The sequence below is a fragment of the Lynx canadensis genome, chromosome C2 (assembly GCF_007474595.2).
Source record: "Lynx canadensis isolate LIC74 chromosome C2, mLynCan4.pri.v2, whole genome shotgun sequence".
NCBI classification, from domain to species: domain Eukaryota; kingdom Metazoa; phylum Chordata; class Mammalia; order Carnivora; family Felidae; genus Lynx; species Lynx canadensis.
In genome coordinates, this window is record NC_044311.2 from 95,857,430 (window position 1) to 95,883,714 (window position 26,285).

Genomic DNA, 26,285 nt, shown 5'->3' on the forward strand with positions numbered 1-26,285 from the left:
AAAGATGACATGACTATTACCATCTATTTTGTAAGTTTCACTGACCATACCATATATTCTTCCATTTGTCTAAATACTGATCAGTTTATTGGCTATATCTTATTTTAGCATGTGTTAATATGCTATAATTTATTAAATTCTTCATTAATGTGAAATACTCAGATAGTTTCTAGCTTCCCCCCCCATATTATCAGTAACACATCAATGACCATCTTTATTTGCATGCTAAATTATTTCCTTAAGATAATTTCTAGAAGTGAAATTTTTGCATCAAAAGATATAACTGTCCTTGTGGCTTTTTGCTACATATTTTTATTTTTATTTACATAAGAAACTACCACTTTATAATGCCAATAGCAACGAATTAATATATCATCTTCACCACAATCTTGCTCACAGTAAGAGTTCTGTAAATATATATATGTATATATATGTATATATATACATATATATATTTCTTTAAAAACAATATAATGTTTCAAATTTACTTAAATTTCCATTTTGTTGACAATTAAAGAGTCATAGTAAAGCTAATTAAAGCCACTGGAATCATTAAAGCTATATGGGTTATTATTAGGTTTTGATTCTTTAAGTTTAAAATTTATATGACTGAGTATAAAATTAAGTTTTAGGAATCCATGAATACAACTTGTTATACAGTGGCATATCACTAAATAAAATTATTTATAAGGTTGAACTGCCTCAGTCTCATATAAAAAGTACCAAAAGAACCTTGTTAAAAGAATGATCTCACTCTAAAAAGGCTTGAAATAAATTAATTATAATAAGGCATGGACCCCAAGGACATGACTGCAGTATTTTAAGTTTTATTTGTCTTTGACTGAAAACTTGATTTATTAATAGCATTTCACTGATTATTTTATCTGTGTGCATGGGATAATTCATTTTCTTCTTTCTTTCAAAAAGCCCACTGGAATAAAAGCTTATTTGTTTTATCTTTCCTTGGTTTCAGAATTTGTTATTGATCTCTATAAGAAATTAAAGAAAAACAGTGTAAATAATTACTAGGAGGTCAACTCTGTCATAGGTACTTTAAGACAGAGCTGGAAACTGGGAGTTGGGTCACATATTTTTTAGCAGTGATATCTTACAGTTTTGAAGGGACCATTGAATCACTAATGGGACCAAGGATTCAATCCCCTCTGAAGTATTTTTGTTCAGTGGCCACAGAACCCATGCAGAAACATCTCTGTGAAGTAGGGCTCATTGTCCTTTGGTAGTTTTTCTCTAGATTCTTTGTACACTCAACTTCATTTCATCTATGCAGTCATCCTCATTTTAAAAAATAAATGAGAGTCAGAAATGCTGCACAAGCACACTACAGGTATGTATTCACATTAGGATGGTGTTTTGGGTAATATTTGACCCTAATACCTAATCAGTTGAATCCATGCCGTACTGTTTCTTGTCTTTGACGACATATATTACAAATTAAAACACACTTTCTCGTAACAGATTCTCATATATTTGAAGGCATCCATGCTGTCTCCCGTGAACCTCATCACCTGTAAGGTGAAATATTACCATGCTTTTCATCTCTGCCTCATCTGACATTCTTTCAAATCTTGTTTTTACCTTGATTTCACATCACTTTGCTATTTAGCCTCTTAAATAATATGTAACAAAATAAAAGTAGGTTCTTACTAATTGCAAACTATGTGTAGTGTTAAGTGCTTTAAGTGTGATATAAATATTTTATATTTATTTTATAGACAAAGAAGCTGAGACATAGGGATTTTAAAATACACAGTATTATAGTATAGGAATTGGCACACCTGTGATTCTGTCTAGCTCAAAGCTCAAGTTTTTAACTTCTGTCTATTTTGAAAGCTTCTGGGTCTGGTGTTAGCAGTGCAGAGTAAAGTGAGGCAATCAACGCTTTATTGTAGACACTATTATCTTATTGTGACATCCAAAATTTCCTTCAGAATTTTTTACAGTTGCATTATTTGTAGGTCCATGTTAGACTTACTATTGCCTGAATTTGCCAAATCCTATTTGTTTGGTGTTATTTCCTACGTTTTCCCCCATTAAACTAAGTCCTCTATACTTGCTATCTGACACAAGTGAAAGATTTCTCCCTTATCTCATTTTATATATGAAAGTATCTGGGGTTAATACAATTAAAGACACCCAGAGCCTTTTACTAAGCTTGAAATCAGATGCAAAAACCTCGGGACACTCCTGTCATGGAGAAGATGAAAGGTTTTAAATATATTTTCCAATAAATTGAAATTCTTGGCTAAACTCAAAGTGTGGATAAATATGCACTTTCCCTTGTCAGCAGTGAAGATTGATCAGCTGCCTAGTTTCTTAGGTACCATGATGATTAGTATTGAAAAATATAGTATTAAACACAGGATTTTGTAGCACATAAGTGAAAATCAAAAAAGAGTGAAAATCAAAACATGATGCTTTATGTTTATTAAGGAAAATCTGATGTTTACAAATAGCTTCAATTTTATTATTGTTCAAGTTGTTGCTTTGTGTACTTGGGTCTTTCCTCACCTTCCATTTTTCTGAGTCTTTTGATAGCAATACTAACTACGTGTTTTTCATATGCAACTCCTTCACAAGTTGAAAGAGCATATATGACACCGTGTGCCACATGGCAGCATAAGCACCAGCAACGCGGCTAGTCAGGTAATATTATAGGAAGTGGAAATAATAGTGAGTATCTTGTGATTCCATCAGTAATTCACAGAGGTTCCAGTTCACACCTTCCAGAGTTCAGAAGCAGAAGATGTGGTCACTGTCTCTACCATCTTTTCCTCTCTCCCTTAACCTTCTGGACCAAAGCTTTTTTTCTCAAAACCACACCACCTTAATTCTACACATAGATGAGTTTATAGTGTTTTGTTTTATTTGTGTGTTTGTTTGTCTTTGTTTTGTAGATTAGTTGCTGAGAGTGAGGAGGGTAGGAGTTGGATTTGGGCTAAACAAAAGCTGTGAAAAAATTATAAAATGCACTAGAGCGTGTCAATTAGGGTTATGTAGAAAAACTGGGAATAGACAATGAGTTACAACTTATACTCAGAGCCAAAAGGCACAGTGGCACACATCTGTATGGCTACGTGATTTTCTTCAGTGGGATTTAGCAGCTCTGATGTAGAAATAGAACGTTGTGTGTGTGTGTGTGTGGAATTGGTACATAAGTGGGAATTTATGTAGAGGTACAAACTGTGGGGCAAGGCACATAAAGTGCTCCAAGGAATGAATACAGGCTGGTGGCGGAGGGGATTGAAATTGGGTGAGAGCTGATAGAAAGAAAATTGAGGTATCAAAAGATTAGAAGTCTCAGTGAGGCCAAAGAGTAGATCTGGGTAGACTAAGGAAAAGGCTGAGGGTGGGTAAAAAACTAGGAGTTTGTGATTGGAGCAAGACAGTGAGATTGTGACTTTGAAATGGAGTAAGAAAGTACATGGAAATCTTGAGAAAGCCCCAAGTGAAGCTCTGAGAGCATTTTGTTAAGATAGAAAGGACTGGAAGTTACTCAGATACCCCAGACGCCGTGCTATTGAACAAAGAGAGATGGGAAATAGAGTGTTACCTGAGTAGAGAATGGCAAAGTCTAGATATGAAGGCAAGGAAATGCAAGGATTTAGGGATGGCCAGAAAAGAGAAGACACATAGGTAATTTAATTGAAACGGGCAATTTTTATAAATAAATTTTGCACAATCTTATCCTCCTCTTCCTCTTTCCTCCTCCTCACTTCTCCTCCCTCTTCTTCCTCCTCCCTCTTCTTTTCTTCTAAATCCTTTGATTGTAAGTTGTATGAGAAAATAGCAATTCTGACTTTAAAGCTAGATAAGGCTCATGAATTTGCAATGCAGCTTTCTAAACAAAGACAAGTCAGGTTAAACTAGAGGGTTGAGTATTGCTATTATCGTTCCAAAAATGGCATTGTATGATTGGTTGTATACATTCCCCAAAGTCACTTTGTACAGAGAATACTTAATGGAAAAATGATTCAAAGAATAGTTTATCTATTGCCTTTCTTCCCATTTGGGCAATATAGTAAAGCTCCAGATTTGTAATTTTAGTAGATTACAAAGAAAAATAATAATTTCTAATATGCTGATCTGATGCTCTTCCCATGATGTTTCTAAACAAATATAAACATATCAAGTGACAACTGATGTTTGTTCTCCATGGCCATAGAAAAGAAGAAAATTTATTTATTTGTTATTATTTTTTTATTTTTTTTAATGTTTATTTTTGAGAGACAGAGACAGAGCGTGAGCAGGGAAGGGGAAGAGAAAGAGAGGGAGATACAGAAGCAGTCTCCAGGCTCTAAGCAGTCAGCACAGAGCCCAACATGCGGCTCGACCTCACGAACCGTGAGATCATGACTTGAGCTGAAGTCCGATGCTTAACCGACCAAGACACCCAGGCTCCCCAAAAAAGAAGAAAATTTAGATAATTCACCAGATACCCCTTCTTGTTTTATTCTCATATCTATACATCTATCTATGTCTATATAGCTGTCTATGATTTCTAAAATATAATTTAATATAAATAGCAGCTGTTAATCACATGGAATATAGATATATTTATATTATATAAAATATATATAATATATATTGCTGATAGAATTTTGGCTAGATTTAGTCTACCAGCATTACTGCATCTTCCCAGATCTGCCAGATATGGTATGTTAGATTTTATTTTAGATATAATTTTCTTGAAGTTTCAAATTATTAATTTTGTTCTGTCTTTTAGTTATCTTCAGGAATAGCAGAGCTCATTTCTTCCCTTAGGAACAGAATAAACTACAGAAATGTTCAAATCTACCCCCCTCCCACCCGCAGCATCATACATGCATACATATGTACATGCATACGTACATGCATACATATAAGCTTTGGGATTCCAATTCGCCACTGGAAGTCCACAACAAGGATGGTTCTCTGAAATCTGAATTGGCATTTCAATTTGGCCCAATTTCACCCTACGGTTAACAAGTCTGTGCTCACATTTCAAAAAGGTTTAAGGTAATGCTGGAGATGGAGTCTGATAAGCAAATTTTAGGATAGCTCTTCTTGCTCTCTCATTTTTCTTTTTCTCCTTTCATTTTAAATAATGAAGGAGGTAAGGCTGGAAAGGTCAACTATTTTAGGTTTTGTCAGGCAGTTTGGGATTTCTCCAGTGAAGAATACATCCCAATTCCCTGGAATGTCAAATCAGCAGCTTAGTCGGTCACTAGAACCAGGACAGATGGGATTTCCCAGGAGGCTTGGCCCACTTCCCTTCTTAACTCACATAATTAAAATTTGAAACCATAGATTTATTTGACCTCACATTTGGTTACAAAGAAAAAAAAATTCTTTTCCACCTTCAAGTGAGTTCAAGCCAAAGACTTGAAAACTCTTCCCCTAGAGAAAGATCAAGAAGGGAAGCAGATGAAGCAGAAGTGGAAGATCATATTTTTATACAGGTTATTTAATTCAGAAGTTACAAGTACATGCCCAATGTATAAAAAATTGCATGTGGTTGATCATTAATGCTATTGCTTACTTGGGGGGATAATGATTGACCTGAAAAATGTGGCTTGGATGCCTTAGGCTATTACCCTGACTTGCTATAGGATTTGTTTGCACTGAAAATTTTCACAAGCCTTAGTGTCTTTTTCTTCTATAAATTGTGAATATAGGGACACCTGGGTGGCTCAGTTGGTTAAGCACCTGACTGGTTCAGGTCATGATCTCGTGGTTCGTGAGTTTGAGCCCCACATCTGGCTCCCTGCTGTCAGCACAGAGCTGGCCTTGGATCCTCTGCCCCCCACCCGCCCCTCCCCTGCTTGCACTTTGTCTCTCTCAAAAATAAATAAATATTTAAAAAATATATTTAAAAGGTGGAGATAGATAGGACTATAGCATGATTTTTGAAATAGCTTGTGAAGACAGAGTTCTTGTCTAATTGGCTCACAGCAGTGCCCAGCATCATATTTGACACATAGTAGGTTCCAGGTAAGTGCTTATTAAACAGAGGAATTAATGGAGAGTTGATTTTTGGTTAGAACTCACCAGGTTTGTCATAGACAAGCCAAATGGGTTTGTCCAAATTATTTAATTCCTTCTGTGTAGTTGCTTCTTAAAGTTTCTGTGGATATTAGGAAGATTGATGAGGTATTGATCCAAAGAATGTTAAGAACAGAGTATTTTTATCATGTTAATATTATTTGTGCATGTATTACCATTATTGATAATTTTTGGAGCCCTGACTCTGTCTATCACACTGCCATCTCCGTTTTCAACCAAGACATCTCAACACAGAACTTTTTGAAAAATGTTCTAATAATAGTATCATTTGTATTGCTGTAGCTGTTGTATTATGGTGCAAAGTCATGATATATATGACATATATGTTTTATATATATATATATATATAATATATATTTCTATGAGCATAAAAATTATTCAAGTACAAAGTATGTATTGAATATCTACAGCATGTTAATTACTGTTTGGGTCACTTGGATATAACAATAAACCATTGACAAGAAACCTGAATTTACATTCTAGTTGGGGATGGTGGTGAGTAAAAAATAAGGAAGTGAAAAAAAAAGAAAAAATATAAAAGTACATGCTTAGAAGAAGATGGACTGTGAGTACCTCGGTGTGTCTCTAAAGGTGAAAATATGTCTTCTTATCCATGCTTGGTTGTCTTAAAATACTGCGAGGAAGGGGTAAAAGTAAATGCATTTCACATGAAAGAAAAGGAAACGGAGTTGAAATTCATATATATCATTAAACATTAGCTCAAATAATAAGTAAATCTAAAATGTGATTTTTAGTAGGCATTTACATTGTTCATTATGAAAATTTCAAAACATGTACATTAGCAAGAAAAAATAGTGTCATGAATCTGTATGTGCCCATCACCTACTTCAACATTTGTCAGTGTTTCTCCTATATTGTTTACCTAACCCTCATCCAATTTTTGTCAGAATACTGTAAAACAAATCCTAGTTATGACATTGTCTCACACATATACTTCATTATGCTTCAACATGCTTTAACCCACAAGGGCATACTTTTAAAAATGTCACCACAATGGCATTATCACATCTAACAAAAGTAAAGACATTTTAGTCGCGTCATTTAATAACCACACCATATTCAACTCCCTAATCATCTTAGGTATGTCTTTTTATAGTTGATTGGTTCAAACCAAGATAAAAAAAATCCACACGCTGAATTTGGTTGTAGTCTCCCGTAAATCTCTAGGGAGATTTAACATAATAGCCCCTCTTCTCCAAATTTTCATTTGTTTAGGAAATTGGACCATTTGTCTTGTGAAATATCCCATATTATGGATTTCTTTGATTGTTTCTTTATGCTGCTATTGAAATTGTTTCTCTGTTGTACATATTTCCCCTAATTAGAGCTTGATTAGACTCAATGTATAATTTTTTTCAAGAATATTTTATAGTAGTAATTAGCATATCTGTACCACATGTGAAGGCAAGCATCAAATAACTGGTTGTCACACTTTAAGTGGTGCTAACATCACTACTGCCAGCCTGGTCCCATCTAATATAAAGCTTCACATCAATATTTCAATATTTTATCTAATAGTCTTAATATCCACAGATGAGCATTGTCTAGGCCATCATTTCATTAAAAGGTTATAAAATAGAGGTTTTAAGTTGTATGTATCTAGTGTCCACCTACAATTCTCCTTCCTATAAACAAAAAAAATTTCCTCATCAACTATTTAGTTACCATGAATTGTATGGTAAATTATCATTCACGGAGTAAAACAAGCCAACTGAGCAGTGCAGTAGATACAAAATGGTGATCTAGCCATCTACTTATTTTAAAATGCCACCTCTGCCTGAGAACTTAGGGAAGATTTAGAGAAGCTGGTGTTTGAGTTGACTTTTCTTCCTCCTTCCTCCTCCTTTCTTCTTTCTTGTCTTTCTTTTCTTTCTTTTCTTTTCTTTCTTTCTTTCTTCTTTCTTTCTTTCTTTCTCTTTTTTCTCTTCTTTTTCTTTTTCCTTCCCTCCTCTTTCCTTCCTTCCTTCCTCCTCCCTCCCTCCCTCCTCCCTCCTTCCCTCCCTCCTTGCCTCCCTTTCTCTCTCTCTCTCTCTGGCCCCTCCCTTCCACCCTCCCTCCTTCCCTTCCACCCTTCCTCTCTTACTGGTATTTAGAATAGCCAGATGTGGGGGCTCCTGGGTGACTAAGTCGGTTAAGTGTCAGACTTCAGCTCAGGTCATGATCTCACAGTTTGTGAGTTCAAGCCCTGCTTTGGACTCTGTGCAGACAGCCCAGCGCCTGGAGACTGGAGCCTGCTTTGGATTCTGTGTCTCCCTCTCTCTCTGTCCCTCCCCCCCCCCTCAAAAATAAGTAAACATTAAAAAAAAATTAGAATAGCCAGGTATTTTGTGATGATGGTGACTATTTTTAAAGTTTGACATTTCTAGTGTTTATATAGGGGACATCTTGTGTTTTTAATTTTTATTTTTTCAGTGGCTAATGGTGTTAAGCATCATTACATGTGCTTGTAGCCATTCATATCTTTTCAACTCTTTTATTCATTTTCTTGCTGAATTGTTTGCCTTTTTATAATGGACTTCAAAAAGTCTTTTTTATATTCTAGACATAATTTCTTTGATATATATGAATATATTCTACCAATCTGTAACTTGCTTTCTGTTTACTCAATGTGTCTTTGCAAATCAGAAACTTTTAAAGTTGATAAAATTTAATTTATCATTTTTTTTAATTTCTTGTAAAGCTCATGCTATTATGTTCTGAGAAATTTTGCCTACTCCACAATCACAAAGATTTTCTCCTAGGGGTTCTGTAGTTTTATGTTTTACATTGAAAACTGTAATCCAATTTGAAATAATTTTTGTGTATGGTGTGAAGTAAGGTAGATGTTCATACTTTTCTGTACAGGTATTTGTTTGTTGAAAAGTCTTTTCTTTTCTCATTGAATTACCTTGGTGTCTTTGTCAAAAATCAATTCATATATGTATTTATCTATTTCTGGACTCTCTTTTCTGTTCTATTGATCTATGTCTATCTTTTTGAAAGTACTCAAACTATCTTGATTACTATAGTTTTGTATGTTATAGTAAGTCTTAAAATAAGGTAGAGCAATTCTTTTAACTTTGTTCTTTTTTAAAATGGCTTTGATTATTCTAGATTATTTGCATTTCTGTACAGATTTTAAAATCAACTTATCACTTTCTACTAAAAAAAAAACTGATAGAATTTTAATTAGGATTATGTTGAATCCATACCCCAATTTGGGAAAAATTGCTCTATTAGTAGTGATATTGAGTCTTGTCAGTTAATTATTGTTAAAAATACTATATTAATTAAACAGGAAAAAGAAAGTATTTTTAACCAATCATTTCAGAATAACTATATACTCACAATGAGAGAAAATAACTTCTATATCTACCTAATTCCATGCCCCCAAATCAATTTGAAATGATACCTTTAAACATGAAACCTAGAACTATAAATTTCTTAAAGAAAATATAAGCAAATATTTGTTACCTTGTAGAAGGAAAGATTTCTTAGATAGAACCCAAGAAGTACAAACTATAATAGGGACTAAAAATCTTGATAAATTAGAGATCATCAAAATTAAAAACATCTGCTCATCAAAAGACATCATTAAGAAAATGAATAAGCAAGCCACAGCCTAGAAGAAAATATTCAAAATGCATTTCACACAAATAAATTGTATCAAGAATGTAGAAAGGACTACTAAAAATCAATAATAAAAAGATAAACAATCTAATTAAAAATGAGCAAAAGTATTGAACAGACAATTTACAATGGAAGATATATGAATGACCAGTAAGCATGTGATAGGTGCTTAACATCATTAGTCATGCTGGAAATGCAAATTGAAAACCCAATGAAGAATGCAAATTGAAACTCCAAGGAAATACCATTTCACACCTGCTAGAAGAGTTAAAATCATAGAAAAATAAGACAATATAAAATCACATGGAGCTGGGAATGTGTAAAATGGCACAAGCATTTCTTGAGAACGGTTTGGCTATTTTTTATAAAGTGAAATATACCTCTATCCTGGAGTGTAATTTTAATTCTTCTCTCTGCCTGTTGGTAAGAGAGGCAACCCAGGGCCTTGACATTGTTCCAAGCTACACATAAACCTGGCTGCATCTTTTATTACTAGGAGCTGATTAACGTGCCTCTCTTTTCTCACAGTTCTAGGTCTTCAGTTAAGATTGGGGAGTGGGAGACATTAGTATCCATCTAGAATATTATGCCAAAATATGCTTAGTTTCTACCTAATTGCACCTCCTGGGACAGAGAAGATTCTCAATATGTGATGTGGACTGAATCCCAGGTCATTTCTTAGTTGTAACTCAGGATGACTCTTGTTCTTTATTTACTACTTTTGCCATGAGGCTCTGGACTAACTAGGTTGCTGCTGTAGACAGCAGGAGGCCTGAAACAAGTTGAAGAAAGCAAGGGTTGAAGAAGGAGAATTGGAGAGGAGAGAAATGAGAAAAAAGGAATAAGAAGGGTAAAGGGAAGAGAGGACCACATGTCTTGGTAAGCAAGGATTCATGCATTTAATATATTTAAAGAATAAAATAAAAGGAAAAGAAAAGACTATGTTTAATTAGTACTTGGCCTGGGGCCCCTGGGTGGCTTAGTTGGTTAAGCATCTAACTTCACCTCAGGTCATGATCTCATGGTTTGTGAGTTCAAGCCTCATGTCAGGCTCTGTGCTGATAGCTCAGAGCCTGGACCTTGCTTCAAGTTCTATTTCTCCCTCTCTCTGCCCCTCCCTCACTCACACTCTGTCTCTCTCTCTCTCTCAAAAATAAATAAGCATTAAAAAAATTAGTACTTGGCCTAATTAATGGCTTATAGTATTATCTGTTTATTTGAATACAGGACATTTTCCTGTAAAATTCCTATTTCTACAGTTGTGCCACTTTTTTTTTTTAATCATGATTTCCACTAGTTCCTGTTAAGCTTCATTTTGTTGATTTCTGATTATTTCTTCAATTTAACAATGCCATTTTGAATTCCAATACCATCCTCTGGAGTGCTACCCTCCTTGAACTTTCCTAGGTTTCATTTGCAAGTTTGGGAATAAACTCCATTACCATTTCATGGTTGGAAATATTAAATATGCAGCTTGAAATGCATAATAAAATTCCCTAAACTATTTCAAGGCTTCACAAACATTAAGAATGATCAAATCCATAGTGTCCTCATGATTTAAGGCATAGAATTTTTATTTTGCACTAAAACACCAGACTCTGATATTGTATAAATTGTTATTTACACAAAGCTAGAGGAATTCTGGAACTCAGTGTCATTCCAATCTAAATCTCACATTAGGGAGCCAGCCTCACTTGATAATTAGGGAATATCAGTAGAGCTATACCTCAAAATCAAATTTATGCAGAGATGTTTGCTAAATAACATATCAAAACTGCCAAGCTGAAGATTTTACCTTTTTGCAAAATGTAAACAGTTTTTTTTAGTGAATTACACTCTATTTGAAATATGCAAAACATTTTAGTTCACATCTGATGTTTAAAATATTTTCTCAGTGAGGAACAGGTGTCCATGCACTTAAGCTAGCAGCTCCATTTGTTCAATATGACAAGAGTTTTAAATAAAAAGGGAAATTGTCTTATTTACCTCAAATTTTATAATGATATGCTGGGAGTCTTCTCCCAGTCTTGCTTCATCTGCTATTAAGACACATAATACTTTCCCACTCTCCCCATCCCTGTCTCCAATTCGGAGCCTTTTCAAGGACTCCTGGTAGAAGAAGCAAGTCATGAGATGGCAGGATTCCTAGTTATTTCAATTGGCCAAATGAATGTATAACTTGTTCAGATTAAAATATCTGAACAATGTTTAAAAAAATCAGTTGTGTAAACACTTTCTAAATTTTCTTCTCATGAACTACATTTCTTGATTCATTAATCATTACCCTGATTTTCAAAAATGCAATGAAGTATTATTCCTTCCTACACAAAGCACTACTAGAATATTACTCAATACCAATAAAGATACTCCTGATTATGACGATGATGATGATGATATGATGGTACAATAGCTAAGATTTACTGAATGTTACATACTTGCCAGTGCTCTAAGTAACATGCATATTCATGCGGTCCTCACACAATCTCATTTAAAGAAAAGTGAGATGTTGGGGCGCCTGGGTGGCTCAGTCGGTTAAGCGGCCGACTTCACCTCAGGTCATGATTTCGCGGTCCGTGAGTTCGAGCCTCATGTCGGACTCTGTGCTGACAGCTCAGAGCCTGGAGGCTGTTTCAGATTCTGTGTCTCCCTCTCTCTGACCCTCTCCCGTTCATGCTCTGTCTCTCTCTGTCTCAAAAATAAATAAACGTTAAAAAAATTAAAAAAAAAAAAAGAACAGTGAGATGAGCAGAGAGGTTAAATACCTGTGTAAGTAAGGAGGTGACACCATCTGAAGCTGGAGTTCATGGGCTTAACCAATATACACCTTACCTTTGGCTGATATGGACTGTGGGTCCTAAATTGGTGAAGGTACTTCCTGGTATCTTAAAGTTGAGAGAACAAGGAGCCTAAGTTCAGTAAAAATCTTTCATATCACTTGAGTCTAAAAGGTGTAGGTACCACATCAGCATTTGTGAAGGAAGGTGGGTGGATTGGAGGAAGGACTGACTGGAAGTATCTAGGGAGGGCTATTTATACCTATTTCCTTATGATGCATACAATTATTACGTGGCAAATGGAAGTAAGTATGAAGTTAGATTTCATAATTCTAGTAAGTTACATCTGGATTACATAAATATCTGTATGATCTTGTAGCTACAGTGAAAAATGCAAAACAAATGGGGCCCCTGGGTGTTTTAGTTAATTAAGTGTCCGACTTTTGATATCGGCTCAGGTCATGATTTCATGGTTCATGAGTTCGAGCCCTGAATCCAGCTCTTTGCTCTCTCTCTCTCTCTCACTCTCACTCTTGCTCTCGCTCTCTCTGTCTCTCATAAATAAACATTTTAAAAAGTGCATAAAATGAGAGAAAATGAAAGAAAAATGACGTTCTTTATAAAAATGTGGGAACGCATGCTCTTCTGTTATTTTTGTTAAAATATAATTTGAATTAGCTATAGTGTTCTATTGAACAAATATACCATAACTAAGCAATGGTATTTCTGTAGAATGTTTAGGTCCTTCTAATATTTCACTATTATAAATGATCGCTATAATGAACATTTTTGTATATGGATCTTAATCTTTTTTTGGAGTCATAGAAATGGATTTGGTTGGTCAAAGTTTGTAACACTTCCTAAGGCTCTTAATACATTTTATCAGATGCACTTTGTTACTTTCCTGCAGGAAATAAAATAGTGGCAGTTGTTAAAGCATTAGTTAGCAGGCTAGGTTCAGGAGTCTTATGATGCCTGTCAGATGTTATTTGGCATAAGAAAGTTATCTTGCTCTGTCCTTTCGAGGTGAGATTCAATGACCAGGCTTCTTGTGTTCTTGCCAGGAAAGATTACCTGGGGAAATCCAATACAAAACTTTAAACAAATATCTGAGAAACGTATTATTCTTGTCTAGCCACTGGCATTGTATCTTCTCATAGATAGTTGGATATAGCAATTACTTATGCTCTTTCTTTAGGTATCTACTTGAAATTTGTCCAATAATTGTACAGCTTCTGGGTAAATACAAAAAGTAATTTGTGTCAATACTACCCCAAATTCTTTTTTACCCTTATAAGGGACTTCAGCTATTGAAAATAACATCATATCATATGATGTCAGCATTTATAATTAGATAAAGTTATGCCATTTTATACTTTAGAAATAATATAATAATTTGAGTTAATTCAAATGTCATTTATTTATATTTTATTATAAAGACAACAGATTTTGAAAGTATCTTATAAATTAAAAATAATATAATATCCCTGAAAAGTTTGATTGTTTTATGCCCCTTTTTTACCTGTATGTGGGACAGAGTTTTCTGTGACTAAGTGACTTGCCCAGAGTGCACCAAGTTCTACCAGACTTAGGCATTTGGTTTGGCTGATATTTATACCTACTCATGTATCTCAGAAGCTTCCTTATTTTATGACTACGTGTGACTAGCTAAATTTAATTTCATGTTCCAAAGGGAAGTGCAATATTTTTTGAACATAAGAAACCCTTTTAAGAGAGAAGATAGTTTAGTTTCTTTGAGTCATCTTTGTGTTGTTGCAAAGCAGGAAGTTAAACTTGCCTTAAAAGTCAAAACAACTCCTCCTTTCCAAATTAAAATACAGCACTGACATAAAAATGAGTTCAGAGACCAAAGAGAAGTTACATTATTAGATTTAGACTTGAACTTTCAGAATTTATAAAGTAGAGCACATTGGTTTTAAGGACTTGAAAATAAACATGTGAAAAATTGAGATTGACAAATATTGGTAAAATGATATTTTCAAACTAGGTCTATTGGTTTATTCAAATAGGGAAGAATGCCTCAGTTACACCATAAAAGTGCGTATCAGAGGTGCTATGGACTTAATGTTTGTGCCCCCTCCCCCACAATTCCCATGCTAAAGCCCTAAGTCCAGTGTACATGTATTTGGAGATGGTGTCCCTAGGGAAGTTATTAAAGTTAAATGATATCATAAGTATGGGGTCCTGATCCAATTGGATTAGTGTTCTTAAAAGAAGAGACACCACAAAGCTTGCACTCTCTCTCCTGTGCACACCAAGGAAAGGACATGTGAGGACAAATCAAGAAGGTGGCCATCTATAAGAAAGGAAGAGTTTTTAGTTCCTTTGAGTCATCTTTATGCTGTTGCAAAGCAGGAAGTTAAACCTACCCTAAAAGTCAAAACAAATGAGCTGCATCCTTGATCATGAACCTCCAGAACTGTAAGGAAGCAAATTTCTGTTTTTTAAGCCACCAAGTGTATTATATTTTGTTAAGGCAACACAAAGAGACGAATACAGGAGGTTCCACAGCAGAGGTAAGAGTTTACGGTTTGGGTTAGAGCTGTGGGATTCTTAAAGTAGGTGAGTTATATTCTATTAGTGCTTCCTTGTATCCTTGTGTATTGTTGATAGGTTTGTGTTATTGTCTAATTATGGTAAGAGCACCTTTTTTTGTTTCCTCCTGAGTAGTCCGTGAGAATAAAAGAAAATAAATTAACAATTATGGAAAAATTAACATGTACCAGGCACCATTTCACATGTGTTTTCTCATTTAATCCTTGGAAACAACTTGCAACTTAAGTATTATTATTCCAATAATTATAGTTAAAGAGATGAAATAACTTGCCCCACAATCACTTATCTAGTTATTGGCCAGTTTGGGGATCCAATCTTGTCATTTTCCCCTATGATGTCATTGCTTTTACATTACATAATATTCAGGATCCAGTGAGAAAATAAGAACCACTTTGGTATTTCAAATTGAGGGGATTGAATGCATTGGGATTAGAAGAGTTGAAAGTTCAAATAGAAGATGGTGAAACAGCCCAGAGAGTAACACAAGCCAGGCATGACTGCTTCTACTCATGAGCTGGAGGATCTAGGGGGTTAGGTGGTACTATTGGAGCCCTGGAGCTTCCTAGCAGACACTGGAAGATCTACTGGTGTAGATTTTCATTTTACACATTGCAAAACCATGGTCTAGAGAAAGTAAGTTTATTTAGTGAAATTCAGATGGCAAGTAAATAGCAAAGCCAGAGACAAATCCAGTAATTCTAAAACCAAGTCCAGTTTCTCCCCCATTTCACCATGAAGTGCTCAATAAGCACTTGTCAAGTTGAACTGAATTGAATGGACTCAACTGAAGTAATTATGGTGGAAAGGAAATCACAAACTTCCAAAAACACAGCCATGTGTTGCCAATACAGTACTATAAAGACACTGTATAGATAAAGAATGTTCCTGGTCAAACCATGATGTTAAACCTTTCTTTAAATTACTGCTCATCTTTTGGGTATTTTTTTCTCTATATAGTTTTAGTCTTTCTTGCAATCAGTGGAAACACAATATTATCTGTATTTTGATTGCTGCCTGATTTGCTTAAATATACCTACTCTAAAGTTGGTGACCCTCAAAACATTATATAAAATGAGAGACACTCCATAAACCAACCACATGTAGAACACGTTGATTTTTTGTCCCTTTTTTTTCTTAAATGAATATGATTTGAGCATTGTCCTTGGCTAATCACATCTGAGACTAATCTCCCCTTCTCCTAACCTCCCAAAATTTAGAGGTCATAACACCCTCCAAAAAGTCCCCTTAACCCAAAGGATAAATATATTTATTTCACCTCATAAAAATTCATAGTAATTTCTTCTCAGCATTCTTGTTATATTTCTCAGTAAATAAGGAGGAGGGGGGTTGTATTTGTGTTTTCTGAGAACTGGCTCTAGCAAAGGAAAAGAAAAATGTAAGTTTATTTTGTACCCTTTCTTTGTGTTCTCCTAGCTCATGAGCCCATAATTTCCCAAATCACAGAACATTAGTTATCTCAGGTATGGAACTCTAAAACTCTAAATAGTTTTTTTGTGTACTGCAACTGGTGTATTAAAATAAACCTCAACCTAAGATTTCCAACTTCCTCTCTCTCTCTCTCTTTCTGCTGAGAAAACACAGATATATTGCTATCAATTCTGTCCTCAAATTATAGTTTGGGAAACAGTCATGCTGGGTCTATTATGTAACTCTAGGCAAGGTGCCAATATCTTTTCCCTGCCCTCAGACTCTCCTATATCTCATAAGCTCTTCTCTTCATTTCTTTGTGACAGTACAGCATCGCCCCTGTTGTCCTTCACAGAGGGCTAGTATTCTTTCTATTGTCCATGGATTTAGGAATATCAGTCTTCTGACTCACTCCCCACCATCATATATACACACACAATTCTTCAGGCCTCCCTCACATTAAATAGTGCTACAGTCCATTTTTATGCAGAGACAGAAATATTTAACTGGAGAGAGTAAGTCTACTGGTTCTCCATACTTCACATTCAAGGGGTCACCAGTCATAGAATGGTCCAGGTGAACTGCAGCCCCATGGAGTTTTGCAATACACACTGGTTTACACAGACTACAATGAAAATGTTTACTCCCAGGAGTTGTGCCAAAGAATATCTATTTGTGGGTATAAGTGGTCCTAGCCAATTAAGTGGGATGTAGACAAAATCAATAATGATTTGTTTAGAATATAGGATATTTCTCATTTTTGTTCTTTTTCTTTTTGGTTTGTTTGTTTGTTTTGAGAGAGAGAGAGAGAGCATGCATGAAAGGGACAGAGACAGAGGGAGAGAGACAGAGAATCTTAAGCAGGCTCCACACCCAGTGCAGAGCCTAACGTGGAGCTCGATCTCACAAGCATGAAGTCATGACCTGAGGTGAAATCAAGAGTTCAGCGCTTAACCAACTGAGCCACCCAGGTGCCCTGATTACAGGATATTTCTAACTGAGATCCCTCAGTCTATATATATCCTGATGTCTAATTTCCAAGTTCTGCCTAAGGTCCAGATCCTGTTTGCCAAGCATCTTGAAAGTCCATGTTTTCTCTTTGCATCCAACTTCTCTCTCTTGTTTTATTCAAGATGTATTTCCGTTTTGTAGCTAGTCCTAAGCTTGACTCCTCCTTGTTCTCTGTCCTCCACCTCCCACCAAGCTACCTGAGTTCATCTTCCAACTATTACTCCCACCACATGGAAATATACATTATATCCAGAAAGAAACAAAGGCCTTTATTGCTTACCAGTTATCTATTAACCATTGCTCATATAAGTAATTACATGACAGTAAAGTGCTTATCCCAAATATACATATATATATAATTTATTCATATATATTTCATATTATATATATATATATATATATATATATATATATATATATGCAAGTCAATTGCTAGCATTCACCAATGCTTATTTTTCATGAGAATCTGTAGGAACAATTTTTATTAATCAAACATAAGTATCTACCCTTTAAATTATTAATAGAGAACTTAGAAGGCATTAACTGGTAAGGTCCCACAGGCACCTGCTTATATTGAAAACAACTATAATTATTCTCTTTGTAGAAAAAATAAAAGGAAAGAATTAACTAGCAGTCATCTTTGCAATGAGCCATTCAGAACTATTCACAGTGTTATGCATTATCCTGCCCTTTCACTCTGCCTTTCCAAGAAGATCATAGAATATTAAGACTGAAGGGACTATCTCGGCCTGCAACCGTTTAATGGAGGAGGTTCCTAGGTCTAGATTGGCTAACCATAGCCTGTAGTCACATGGGTAGTTCAAAGCAGAGTGAGGCCTAGACCTTGATGATTTCTCATAACATTATATCATTTACCTTTCTAAAATAGACGTAAACTAAGAAATATCCCTTTCATTTTCTTGACCTGACAAAATCCAATAGAGATCATGATCATAATGATCATAACACATTTTTTCTTCTATTTTGGGGTCTTTATCAACCAGTACTTAATGGGTAGACTATGGGTCAACCTGTGGAATCAGAAACAGTTCTGCTTAGTAAACCTACTCACCTTTCTGTAATCTTCCTGATAACAATGATCAACTGAAGTGTCCTACCATAACATAACTTCTTTAGTTTTTGAGCAACAGCTGAAGCATTCTGTATGAATGTCCATACAGAATACTTGTTATGGTATATCCTATAAACATTTTACATTGTGGTTGGACACTACTATCTCGGATACTTTCATCTTTTCTTCCAGCATATTCATGAGAAGCTTTGTTGTTTTTGTTTTTGTTTTATGTTTTTGGAGGAATGGGTAAAGTGAGACCATTTTCATAATGAAAGGATTTCTTTTTTTAAGGCTTCAGTAGAGAACCACTAAGGTGGCTTCAATAAAGATGTTCAGCAGTCAACTAGGTTCACTTACTGACCATGCAATTTGCTACTGTTGATCAGTTTATGCCACATTTGTATAGCTCAGCAATATTAAAAAATTTTATACATCAGACAATCTCATGCTCATTTGTGAATTGCCAAAACTGCAAATGTTAAATTCATAAATGCTTAAAGTTTATTGGTTTTGAGCAGGTTTCAAACATATCTTGCATTTATCCTAAATGACCACATCTAGCCTTTTCCTCATTACCTTTTTAGTGTCTCCAAGGCAAGTAACTCTTAACTCCAGGCCTATATTCTACTCATGCTTTTTATGACACAGAGCAACAAGACAAAAATTCTTCCTTCCCAGCATTAGCTGTTCTTCCTTGTTCTGGGGTCCTTAAAAAAAAAGTAAACAAACAAAAAATAGAAAGCAAAAAGAAAGAAAGAAAGAAACCTACAGTAGGGAAGCCTGAAGCTGCAACACAAATAATGATTATTCCTGTCAAGGTTTAGCTGTGGTTGCTAAGTTACTGGACTGTTCTGAAAAACCTTGAAGTATGGGACACATTAGGAGCTCGTTAGGTCCCGGTGACTCGCGGTAAATGTACAATTTGTCTCTGTGCTAAACACACTTCAAAAATAACAATAAAGAAACCCACATGGCTTAAAATTTGTGACCTTTCTTTTTCTTGTTTCATTTCTCCTCTTCCTCTCCCAACATCTCATAGTCTTGTGTTCTTACAAAAGCAGCATTACTGGAAAAGTAAACAGAAGCGTTTTGCAATGGATGGGAGCAAGATATATTAGCTTAAAGCCTTTGGCATTTAATGAAGGTGTTCACAGAGAGACTCTTTCAAAGGGTTGAGAAAAACTTAATGTAGATTCCGTAATAATTGCTTACAGTGCAAGCTGCAGGTCTATCAGCTCACCTTCAGAGAGTAACTATGGTGTGTGTAAACCCGGATGCAAAACCTTTTGGGACTGTAAAGCACTTTACTGTATTATCTTATACTTGTATCCATTTTCTGTTTATCCCATTAACATTGTTTTTCCTATTCATAGATCTTGGAGTAAACCTAGAAACTTATATTTGCAATTCAAAATTATGATATGTGGGGGATATCACATTCTTTGTAGCCCAAAATTGATTATAGTTTTGATTTACTAAACATTTTTCATGGGTGGTTGGGCTTCCTCTTCTGGCTTTAGTTACTGCATCCATGTTTCCACTTTCACTATTAGTGTTTCGACAAGATAGTGTTATGAGGACAAACTAATGGAAGGAGAGCAGTTGGGGGAAATGGGTAAAAGAGAACAGTACTGGGAGGATGTGAATCTGGTTAATAGCCACCATTGTGGAGAAAGCCTTCTACTACAGCATAAAGCCCAAAAGAGACAAACAGTAATAAAAGGCAGGCAGCGTGACTCCTGGCAGCACAAGATCAAGATTCCAGAACCCGAAGTCCTGATCCCACCAACTCTCTGTCCTGGTTCATCAGTTTCCCCACTCCATATTCTCACTAGCATAGAGATAGGATATAATACCCTTAATCTTAAAAAAGAGGTGGGGGGGAATAATTTCATACCATCTCTAACCATTAGCTTATTTTCTTGCATACTCTTCCAAAAAGTTGTCTATAACCACTGACTCCAATTCTACCTATCGCCTTTCTTCTTCTTCCTTTTTTTAAAATGTTTATTTATTTTGAGAGAAAGAGAGAGAGAGAATTGGGGAGAGTCAGAGAGAGGAGACACAGAATCTGAGGCAGACTCCAGGCTCTGAGCTGTCGGCGCAGAGCCCAATGCGGAGCTTAAACTCATGAACTGTGAGATCATGACCTGAGCTGAAGTCCAAAGCTTAACCAACTGAGCCACCCAGGCACCCTTCCCCTTTCTACTTTTAAAGCTTTAATTATGTTATCCTTGGTTAATTGAGAAGACTATATAAAACACATTTTACATTATGAAGCAGAATAATCCAACTTAAGAAATACAACATTACCAATTCTGTTTCATGTGCCCCTGCATTCTTTCATATCCCATTCCATTGCCTCCATTAACTTTCTTCCTAGAGAAAAAGTTACCACTATCTTAAATTTTGTGTATGAAATTCCTTTTTCATTAACAACTTCATCCATATAGTTTCCCATAAACAACAGACTATCTCCCTTGAATGATTCATCAGGCTTTTGTATTTATCTTTTCACTGATACTGCTGTAGACTGATCACCAGCCATCTCCACATTGCCAAATCCAAAAGTAAGCCCTCAGCTATGATTATCTTCACCCATTATCTTGACCCATTATCTTGAGCTCTCAACATGCTTTCTTGTTCCTTCTCTGTTTAGTATTTGTTTTGATTTCTCAGGAGGCACCCTGTATGGTTGTCTACTTGCCTCATTGAATAATCCTCCTCAGTCTCTTTTGCTGGATGCTCCCCATTTTTCTAACCTCACTGTTAGAGTCCTAGGGCTCAGACTTTTATTTTTCTATATTCGTTTCCTGGATGATCTCATCCAGGCCATACCTATAGAGCTGATGACTTCAAAATGTATGTCTTCAGTTGTAAAGTCTTCCCTAAATTATAGGTTTGTTTATCCAACTGACTACTCTGTCTCACTGGGAAGTTCAGGACCATATCAGATTTATTATGTATAAAGTCAAGCTCTTTAGCTCCTCATTCTTCCTCTGCCATTCCATTTCAGTAGAGGGTAACTTCATTTTTTTTTCAGTGCTCAATAAAATCTCTGAATCAAACTTGACACCTCTCTTTACCATTAGCAAATCCTATTTTCTCTGCCTCAGGTATATCCAAATCCAACCTCTTTCTAACACTCTATTGTTACCATTCTGGTGCAAATTATCATCTTTCTCCTGTTTTACTCAGGATTCTCCATAGAAACAGAGCCAATAGAATGTAGATAGAGATATATAGCTGTAGACATAGACATAGATGTATATATGAGGAGATTTATTATAGGAATTGGTTCTTGCAGTTGTAGAGGTTGAGAATACCTATGATCTGCCATCTGCAAGCTAAAGACACCGGAGAGCTAGTGGTGTAATTCAGCCTGAGTCCAAAGGCCTGAGAAAAGGGATAGGGGACAGTTGGTATAAGTCCCAATGTGAGTCCAAAAGCCCAAGGGCCAGGAACACCAATGTCCAATGGCAGAAGAAGATGGATATTTCAGCTCAAGCAGAGAGAGATAATTCACTCTTCTTCTACCTTTTTGTTCTATTCAGGCCCTCAAGGGGTTGGATGATGCTCACCTGCATTGATGATGGCAATCTTCTTTACTCGGACTACTGATTCCAATGCCAGTGTCTTCTAGAGACATACTCATGCACACACAACACCCAGAAACAATGTTTACCAGACATAATGTTTACTGACACCGTATCTCCCTTGTACTATTGTAATAACCTAACTCTTGATATTCTCTTTGCCACTCTCTATAGTCTTTTCTCCACATAGTAAAACAGAGTGATCTTTTAAAAATGTAAGTCATCCCATATGTCTTCTCAGCTCAAAACCACTGCTTGCCATCTTGCTCAGAGAAGAAATTAAAATCCTTAACACACCCTAGTATCTGATTCCATTTCTATATTTGACTTTGTCTCCTGCACTTCTGCTTATATCACTGCTCCAGTTATTAAGACTTTTGTACTATTTCTCAAACATACCAAACCTATTCCTGTCTCATGACCCTGGTACATGCCCTCTTATTATTCCTCCTGCATGACGCAGGCTACCACTGTACTGCCTCATCACTCTCTGCCTCACTTCATTCATATATCTGTTCTTATGTGGAAACTCGAAAGAGTCATTCTTCCTTCTATTCCTATCCGGCATTATTTCCATTATAGCACTTATCAACTTTGAGTATTTCTGTCTCTTTATCTCTCTCTCTCTCTCTCTCTCTCTCTATTTACCTATATCCATATCTATATCATCTATATATAATTTGTTTATTGTCTAATACCAATTCTTAGTCAAGGCACTATTGACATATTGGCCTGAATAATTCTCATGGTGGCTTTACTTATGCATTATAGGTGTTTAGCAGTATCCCTGAGTATATTCACTGGATGCTAGTAGCACCAGTTGTGAGAACCAGAAATGTCTCCAGTCATTGCCAAATATCATTTGGGGTATAAAGTCACCCCAGCTGATTACCACTATTCACACCCAAGTGCGTATAAGCTTCAAGAAAGCAAAGACTTGGTATCTGTATTATTAATTGCTATATGACCAAGATATAACAAGTGCTCAAAAATATTAAGTGAATGAAAATATGGATTCCATGAGTTATCTCAGTATTCTTTCCATTAATATAAGCCAACAAATGACTTTTTGCTTAACTTTGTTTGAAATGATTTTTGTCTTATGCAACTGAAAGATTTGTCAGAATATTTAGAAAATATAGAAAGAAAACACATGACAGTGTAAGGGAGTAAATTTTCAAGATAACAAAGATCAATTGTTTAAAATAGCCAGATTTGTTGGGGCACCTGGGTGGTTCAGTCTGTTAAATATCTGACTCTGTCTCTACTCAGCTCATGATGTCATGGTTCTTGAGTTCAAGCCCCATGTTGGCTATGCATTGATATGGTGGTACCTGCTTGGGATTTTCTCTCTCCACCTTTCTGTCTATCCCTCCCCCCACTCACACACTGTCTCCCAAAGTAAATAAATTAGAAAAAATAGCCAGATTTGTATGTTAATGCACTGGGATTAACATGGTCTTGGGAAATAAGCTTCAAAAGAACAAATTATCTATAGTTAAAATAGTTGGTTCTCCAATGTATATTGTGCTGTAACTCAGAAATGTGACCCATCACACTTCTCTTAGTAAATTTCTTTTGGTAACCTAACAATCAGATGCTTCTCTGGGCATTACCATGTTGTAAAAAAGTCCATCTTTCATTCATTCTCTAATCCTATGTTAACTACTTATAGTACAGTTCTGCTAAAGTATCCTTGATCACTGAGTAATATTCAATTGTGTGTGTGTGTGTGTATGTGTGTGTGTTTGTACAAACATACACTCATCTTTGTCCATCTTCTTTATCCATTCAATAGTCAATGAACATTTGGGTTCTTTCCATAATTTGGCTATTGTTGATAGTAGTATTACCCAGTGAAAAAATGAAATCTTGCCATTTGCAACAACGTGGATGGAACTAGAATATATTACGCTAAGTGAAATAAGTCAGTCAGAGAAAGACAAATTTCATATGATTTTCAAAACTGATGAACAGATGAAACATCAAAACAGATGAACATAGGCAAAGGAAAGGAAAAATAAGATAAAAACAGAGAGGAAGGCAAACCATAAAAGACTCTTAAATACAGAGAACAAACTGAGGGTTGCTGGAGCAGGGTTGGGTGAGGGGATGGGCTAAATGGGTGATGGGCATTAAGGAGGGCACTTGTTGGGATGAGCACTGGGTATTATATGTAAGTGATAATCACTAAATTCTACTCCTGAAACCATTATTACACTGTATGTTAACTAACTTAGATTTAAATTAAAAAAATTTTTTTTATGTATCCTTGGAATACATACATGACTAAGTCAGCAGCTTGGCTTTTGAGATGTTCATAGTTTACTGATGGAGATACACATGTAAACAAATAGTTAAAATCAACTGTTGGAGATGTTTCACTAAAGATGTGTGTTTATATCTGTATATCTGTATCTACATTTATATTCCTATGTCTAAATGCAAGTTCAGAGGACAACGCTGTTAACTGTAGCTGGGAAGATGGGCAGGCATGTTCAGAGAGGAGGAATTTGCCCTGGGGTTTTGCACAATGAATAGGTAATTGATGAAAAGATGTTCACCTGGCAAATAAAGGAAGTAGACTATTCCTGACAGAACAGCATGTAAAAAGGATTGCAGGTGTGATAGAATTTGATATGTAAAGAGAATCCTGAGTGATTTTGTGTAGCAGGAGTTACAATGTGTAAGGGGGAGGCCTGAGAAAAGAAAAAGGTTAGATGAAGTAGGGCAATTCATAAAGGGCCTTATAAGTATCATTAACGTGTAAGGACTTGATCCTATAGATGAGTTATATCCATTCCACATTTGTGAGGAAGGGAGTCATATGTTAAGACATGTATTTCTGGAAGACCAATCTTCATCTCTGTGGTTAGTATGTGGTGGGAGAATACACAACAGGAAGGATGTCCGATTAAAATCTTCCATGATCTTCCAAGGAAGGAAAATAAAGAGTCAAACTAAACCAGGAGCAATCAGGATTGAGAGATGAGGGTGGATTTGAGTAATTTTTATACGTGTGAACTTCCCCAGTCTAGATGATTGACTGAGATATGAAAGAGAAGAGAAAGTAAAAGCTGTCCCTGAGGATCCTATCTTGGGCAATTTGAGACTGAAGTTATTGTGGCAGTGATCACATGGAGAAAAAGAAAGACAACATGCCCATAATCTCTTTGTGATCAGAGTAATGCTTGGTGTTCCTAGTTGCTATGAATGCTGATCACTGTTATTCAAATGGGAAATTCAGATGGAGCAGGAAATAATATTAAACATCTGGGGTGTCTCTGTACCAGTGTCATATTTTAAAAAGATAGTTTGGCTTTGAAAACTTGATGCGGAAATCACAAGTCAGACTCTTAAAACATCAACTGTCTTTCACTGAATTCTTTTAAAGAAATGACTCTCAGCTTTCCATCTTTATGAACTCCTTCATGGACAGTCACGGCAACTTATTTTCCTGTCTTCAGCCTCTCTCTCTGAGTTCACCACTTTTATGTGTGTCTCACTCCAGCTACATTATACATGTGACTTGGCAAGTCCTAGGTATGTGCCTGTTAGTGAGTTAACACTGCCACCTAGCATCTGAAAGGGATCTTTGTCTTCTAACCAGAGAATCCCAGTCTCTCCTCCAGGCATCATTGCCAGAACTCCTACCTTGAAAAGAGCTTGTTTACGATTAATTAGCATTGCAGGTGAAGAGCTTCTAGTTTTTACATCAACATTTCAGCATGCTGTGCTAAGTGTCTGGAGTGTCCGTCTCTTAGAGTGCCAGAGAGAAGTCAGGACAGCTGTGTGTGGTATGTATGCTGTGCATATGCATGTATGTTCCACGTCAGGATGGAGAGAGGAAGTCTGCAGAGGGAAGAAAAAAGTGCAGCTGGACATGTGCAGGAGGCAACACCAAAGAATTGGAATAGGTGTCAGGAATGAGAGTGTAAGGACAGAGAGGGTGTAGGAAAATGGATGAAAGGGGCAGGAGGGGAAATGGTTTAGGCAGGAAGAGGAAAGGAAATGTAAATATTTTGAGTCCTAGAAGAAGGAAGAACATTTTCCAGATCTTTCCATTTTCTCTCTTCTCTCCTCCCTTTTCCTCCTCCTCCTCCTCCCCCCACTCCTCCTCCTCCTCCTCCT